This window comes from Podarcis bocagei (genome assembly GCF_964188305.1).
Source record: "Podarcis bocagei genome assembly, chromosome: 8".
NCBI lineage: Eukaryota > Metazoa > Chordata > Lepidosauria > Squamata > Lacertidae > Podarcis > Podarcis bocagei.
The window spans coordinates 20,809,553-20,816,567 of NC_138133.1; positions in this window are offsets into that span (position 1 = coordinate 20,809,553).

Here is a 7,015-nt window from a genome sequence, read left to right on the forward strand (position 1 = left end):
TAATTTATGGACCATAGGAGAGATCAGGCCCTCCAAGATCCCCATCTGATTGGGAAATAAAGCACACTGCCTGGTCTTTAGTGAGCACTCTCTAAAAGGCAGGACATTTTATCTCGCAAAAATCCCCTCTGAAGAGCAGGCAGAGAGATCGTTTATCTCCAATCTCGGTGCTAAACACCACAGTGCTGAGATCCGATATAAGCCTTCTCTGACTGCTCTTTTAAAGTAAAAGGCAGTATTCACCCTGCCCTAACTCACTCTGTGAGATCAGAGATAGAAGATGTCTCTGCTCTTTAGATACCCTTCAGAGCAGGAGTTGCCAATGTGGTTGTCTCCACATGTGGCTGGTCTACAATTTCCATCAGTCCCAGTCAGCATGACCACTGGTCTGGGCTGATGGAAGTAGTTCAACAATATCTGGAGGTAACAGCATTGACTAGATTTGCTTTGGAGTGTGATATTTGCAGAATAAAAGGCATCATTTCTAGCCCCCCTACCAGGGCTAGAGACTAACATGAGACTGCATGTCTGGTGAATGTGTGTGTCGTATGTGTTTGTTTTTGTGTGCGTACAAATGGTGATGGTGCATGTGAATTGAGTATACATGTGTGGCCTGCATGTGCAATGTTTGTGTGCATGTATCTGTGTATGTGCTGATCTTGGTCTTTCCCACTAGTGGCATGTGGCCATCAGAGGGATGCATGACTGTAAATGTGCCCCATGAGTCAAAAACAAAACAATTAGCTACCCCTGCTTTGTGGGTGCTTTGTGAGGACCACAAGAATTGTAAGGAACTTGTATTGCCTAGAATGTTATTTTTGTTCCAGACTTTGCAAATTCTGGATAAGATGGAATGTTTCAAGAGGTGGCAGAAAGATATTTCGAAATTTGTCTGGCAGGGCAAAAAGCCCAGAATCAAATTTAAAATATTGACAGATGCTAAAGAAAGAGGGGTTTTTGCCCTGCCGGACTTAAAATTGTACTATGAGGCAGCAGCATTTTGCTGGCTGAAAGAATGGATGCTCCTCGAGAACACAGACATTTTAGATCTGGAAGGTTTTAACAACGCTTTTGGTTGGCATGCATATCTATGGTATGACAAAATCAATAGTGCCTTTAAAAATCACATTGTTAGAAAAGCATTGTTCAATGTTTGGATAAGATATAAAGATCTGTTGGAAAACAAAACCCCTAGATGGGTGTCACCAGTGGAGGCCAAGGCAGTGAAGAAACTCAATATGGAGGTCGGATGGCCGAAGTATTGGGAAATTTTGGAACAGGATGGAGATAAGTTCAAATTACAAAGTCATGAGAAATTGAAACATAAAGTACAAAATTGGTTTCAATATCATCAGATAATGGAATTTTTCAAACAGGACAGGAAAATTGGCTTCCAGGTGGAAAAATCAAAACTAGAAACTGAATTGTTAGAACCCAGTACTAAGAATTTATCTAGAATGTATAACTTGTTGCTGAAATGGAATACACAGAACGAAACAGTCAAATCGGCTATGATTAAGTGGGCACAGGATGTTGGTCACAACATTATGTCAGCTGACTGGGAATGGTTATGGAACACCGGTATCAGATTTACGGCATGTAATGCCTTAAAGGAAAACATTATGAAAATGGTTTACAGGTGGTACATGACCCCAGTCAAGCTGGCAAAAATTTATCATTTGCCCGATAACAAATGCTGGAAATGTAATGAGACTGAAGGTACTTTCTACCACCTTTGGTGGACATGCCCGAAAATTAAGGCTTTCTGGGAAATGATCTATAATGAAATGAAAAAGGTACTTAAATGTACTTTTCCTAAAAAACCAGAGGCCTTTCTCCTGGGCATTGTCGGCCAATTGGTGTCAAAGAGGGATAGAACTTTTTTTATGTATGCTACAACAGCAGCAAGAATACTTATCGCGAAGTATTGGAAGACACAAGATCTACCCACTCTGGAAGAATGGCAGATGAAAGTGATGGACTATATGACATTGGCCGAGATGACAGGCAGAATCCACGACCAACGAATAGAGACGGTGGAAGAAGAATGGAGAAAATTTAAAAGTTATCTTAAGGACTATTATAAACTTAATGAATGTTAAAGTGTTGTGGTTCTCAGAAACAAAGGGATACAGTGATACAAGGTCAGAATATGGAGAGGACTAAGATGACAGAGGTTGGAAAGTAACAATCGGGAGTTGCTATAAAATTATGGACATTGGGATGCAGAAAGGGGGGGTATGGGGAAGTCCGAGAAAAGAGGTTTATGAAAATAGGTGATGAAATTATACATGTATGTTTGTCCTTTTAAGTGTTTGTTTGTTTTCTAAAATTTTGTAAAACCAATAAAAATTTTATAAAAAAAAAAAAGAATTGTAAGGAACTAAAAAGCAACCGATATGGTGGAATACTCTCTCTACATTAAAGTGCCCTCCTTTTTATTCTGGACTGCCTATGCTTAAGGACGCAAACAATTTAAATCAATGTGTGATTTATATTGACTTGCAGTAGTGTTGTGCTACATTTAAGAAAGATGTACAGTATCTCCGGTTACGTACGTAATTCATTCCAGAGGTCCATTCTTAACCTGAAACACCACTTTAGCTAATGGGGCCTCCTGCTGCCACCGCCACGCAATTTCTGTTCTCATCCTGAGATAAAGTTCTTAACCTGAGGTACTACTTCTGGGTTAGCGGAGTCTGTAGCCTGAAGTGTTTGTAACCCGAGATGTTTGTAACCCGAGGTACCACTGTACTAGGAATCTAAGGGAAGAGAAGAAGGGAAGAACTGAAGCCCATAGGAAGCCATAGAATATCTGGTGAGAGAATTAGGAGCACACATTCTTGTCCCACTGCATTTCTGTTGGTGTTCTATAAACACAGAACTGACATTGCTCAAATTCAGAACCACTTAACAATACAGAATGTTTGTGCTTCACCCTTCTCAGCTACCTAAAAGAAAACTTACCTGTTTCCTATGTGTAATGATGAATGAGCTTTGGCCCTCATTTACAGCTCACACAACTGCCCAAGGTATGGACGTTTCCTTTTACACATTGTACTATGCGGCACAAAGGTTTTCCAGCTAGATGAAAGGGTCTCAGCCTTAAGTGGTCATTTTCTATTGTTTTTAAAGCTATCTTCAGATTATTTTTTGTACAGTTTTCATGCTAGGCTTTTGAATCACCTTGAGACACATGTAAAAGGCAATTCATAAATCATACTTCATAATCTAGAAATTATAATAATAATAAATTTATGGTGGTAAAGAAGACATGTGAGTCAATTCACACATCTGTGCCATCCGCTCCCACCAGCATAAAGAGCAAAATAGTTCTCATTAAGTAGCACACACAAAAAAAGCCATATGGCTTAAGAAGTGTAACTTAAAGGCAGGCGTGGTGGCTGCAGGAAAGGGGGCAGTGCGTAAGATTGGTCATTATACTGAACTAGCGTTTTTGTTTCTTTCTTGTTAGAAAACAAGTGGACTGATTAAAAAGAGTTGCACAATAAAGATTGATGACTTCCTTGAGAATTTCACAGATAATACCCAGCAATCACTAATGACTCTGGATATAGAGGCTTTGGTTGGAAACGTAATAGTTATGCAGTAGAGAGGAAAGCAATCAAATGGTAAGTTACAAATTAGGAAGCTTTATTCATGAGGGCCTGGGAGACTAATACAGGAGTGGGAGACAGAGACAGAGAGAGGTGGGTTGCTGTTATTTAAAGAACTCAGCTTAACTTGAAATTTAATAACAATCTTACTAAAAACAAGATTTGGAAGATGATAGAATGGGGATGGTAGTTCAATTTTTTTCAGTATGCTGGCCATGCGCAAGAGCTCTGTACATGCTGGGGCTTTCTCATAGTTTTCTAGAAGGTGAAGTGCATATAAAGGGAAATGCCATTGGCCATGTGTTGTCGTTCAGCAACAGTTGCATAATCATGATTATTTATTAAATTTCTCTACTGCCCTTCACCCGAGGATCACAGGGAGATTTACAGTAAAGGACACTTAAGTCCAGTCAAAGGCGATTGTGGGGTGCAATGCTCATCTTGGTTTTCAGGCCAAGGGAGCCAGCGTTTGTCCACAGACAGCTTTCCGAGTCATGTGGCAAGCATGAATAAATCGCTACTGGTGCACAGATTCACAGTATAAAAGCACAAAAATACACATGGTAACAAACAAATTGGTACTGGAGGAGACTCTTGAGAGTCCCATGGACTTCAAGAAGATCAAACCTATCCATTCTGAAGGAAATCAGCCCTGAGTGCTCACTGGAAGGACAGATCCTGAAGCTGAGACTCCAATATTTTGGCCACCTCATGAGAAGAGAAGACTCCCTGGAAAAGACCCTGATGTTGGGAAAGATGGAGGGCACAAGGAGAAGGTGACGACAGAGGATGAGATGGTTGGACAGTGTTCTCGAAGCTACCAGCATGAGTTTGACCAAACTGCGGGAGGCAGTGGAAGACAGGAGTGCCTGGCGTGGTCTGGTCCATGGGGTCACGAAGAGTCGGACACGACTAAACGACTAAACAACAACAACAAACAAAAGCAATAAACCCTCCCCACACACAGCTTAAAAGGCCATAGACTGTTTAATTAACTGAAGGCTTGGGAGAAGAGGAATGTTTTTGCCTAGTGCCTAAAGATAGGTAATGAAGGCACCAGGCAAGCCTCATTGGGGAGAGCATTCCACAAGCAGGGAGCCAGAAACAGGGAGCTAGAGGCTGGAAACAGCATTTATAAGTAAGTCCAGTGCTTTTTTCTGGGGGGATGCAGGGAGACACATACCCCTAAACATTTTGTGGATTTAATACTGAGGAGCAGTATTTCAATAGGCGTAGGAAAATGAGAGTACCCCTAAACATTTTTTTAGAAAAAAGCATTGAGGAAGTCATTGTTTAAATGCCACAGGTTTCCCACTCCTGCTGTAAAAGAAGGCCCTAAACACAAAAGTGCATGCTAGAGCAGTGATGGAGAACTTGCATCCCTCCAGATGTTACTGGACTTCAACTCTGTTTATTCTGGAAAATTGGTCCAGCAAGATCTGGAGGACCACATGTCCCACACTGCTCAAGTTTCGAGTCTTTCTAATGCACTCTGTTCGAAGGCATTTTGGAAACTGCAGCTAGTAAAAAACAACAACAAGGCAGACTGATTTAATACGTATCTCACATTAGCTGCAGATAAAACACATGCCACCTGTTCTTCATGAGTTCTGGTGGTCAGTAGCGTAGCGTGGGTTGTCAGCACCCGGGGCAAGGCAAGTAATTTGCGCCCCCCTAACCCATGGATTTTAGCACTCGAGTGCGAGCGCGCCCCCCCAGATGTTGCGCCCGGCCCCCTGCACCCCCCACGCTACGCCACTGGGGCTGGGGGCGAGCGAAGGAGCCAAGGATCCCCCCCCAAAGGCTCAGCAGGAATTTATTAAATTTATTATTTGCGGAGCCCCCGCGGGCTGAGGCAGCCGAAGCCCCCGCCCCTCGGGCGCCTCCCCGCCCCCTCCTCTCCTTGGGCTGTAGGTGGAGCTCCAGATCCGGGCTTGGCGAGCGCCTCTCCTCCTCCCGGCCGGGTCCGGGGGCTTCCAGCCATGCTCCGTCCTCGCCCCCCCCCCCACGGCTGAGACTTGCGCTGAGAGCCGGAGCCAGCGGCGCCCCCTTCTGCCGGGAGACCCTCACCCGCCCGCCGGCTTCCTCTCGGAGGGTTTTGGGGAGCGCAGGGTGCGGCGAGGCCCCTCAGAGCTCGCCTCCCTCCCAGTCAGCAGAAGCAGCCGCCGCCTGTGGCTGGGCCGAGGGGATACTCTTTCCCCCTCTGTAGATTCTAAAGCGTTGGTAAAAGTGATTGCGCTCTTTCACAGCATTGGTTTTATGTCCTTCACGTTCATTGTAGATTTATTGGATACCTTATTTGGGTCACTTTTTCTTCCCGATTTATGAGGCTGCTGGCAAAGGATCAAGGGTGCAGATATATATTGCTAGATATGAATGTTATTAAGGTTCAAGGGGGCAGATATGCATTGCTATTATATTAATGCTACTAAAACCAATTGTACAAAATAGTCCATTTCACATTCTAGTAGATAGAATGGGAGAGCATGGAAATACCATTAATACCAAAATGTCATTTTTTAAAAATGTATTGAACTTTTCCCCCTATAGTATTCCAATCTGTGTAAGTTTTATTTTGGGCAGGACGTGTGTACATGTTTCACTAAAGTGTTTGGAGATACACAAAACACTTTAGGTTGGGGGCTTGTGCCCATTTTAATTGCCCCATTGAACCCAAACCCCTTTGATGTTATATACCTCAAACCATCTAGAGTCCAGTTCAATCATTCTCTCCCTACACCAAGGATGAGGAAGTCTTTGGCCTTCCAGATGCTACTCAACTCCATGTCAGGATGCTGTCAGCAGCTCCCGGCTGGTTGCCCAGGAAAGTATAAAGACAAGGAAAAGTTTCTTTTTTATTTCAATCTTTACAGAGAGAGGCTGTAGAATGCAGCCTCTTGGATAACGGTGGTGTCCCAATTGAATCTTCACCCCCTATCTCTCCCACTTCTTCATTCGTCTCTTCCACGGATGCTCTCTGCCTTTGAGCTCTTTGCTCTCCTACTTTTAAGGCTCTCTGGGTTCTGAGCGATGGAGGGGCTGAAATGCTTTCTAATGACAATGTGTCAGCCGGGTGTTGTTCTGGCTCATCCATGATTTCCCAACTTTCCCCCTCATCTGCCTCTGAGCTGCTACCTCCCTCAACCCCCTGTTGTAAATCTATACTGTCTTCCTCTTCCCCCTCCCTGGAAGTGTCAGGATGGTGAGGAGGTCTCCACCATTCCTCCTCTGCCCAGTCCTTAACAATTAGTTTTCTTTAACAGTGGACACAGGTTTTCAGAATATACACAGCTCTTCTCCAGGCTTTGATTATGAGAGCAAAAATTAAACAGCCAATAGTCTCGATAAGAACTGGGTAGTGAGGTTGATGGTTGCAGAAGTTTACTGGCCATTGCTGT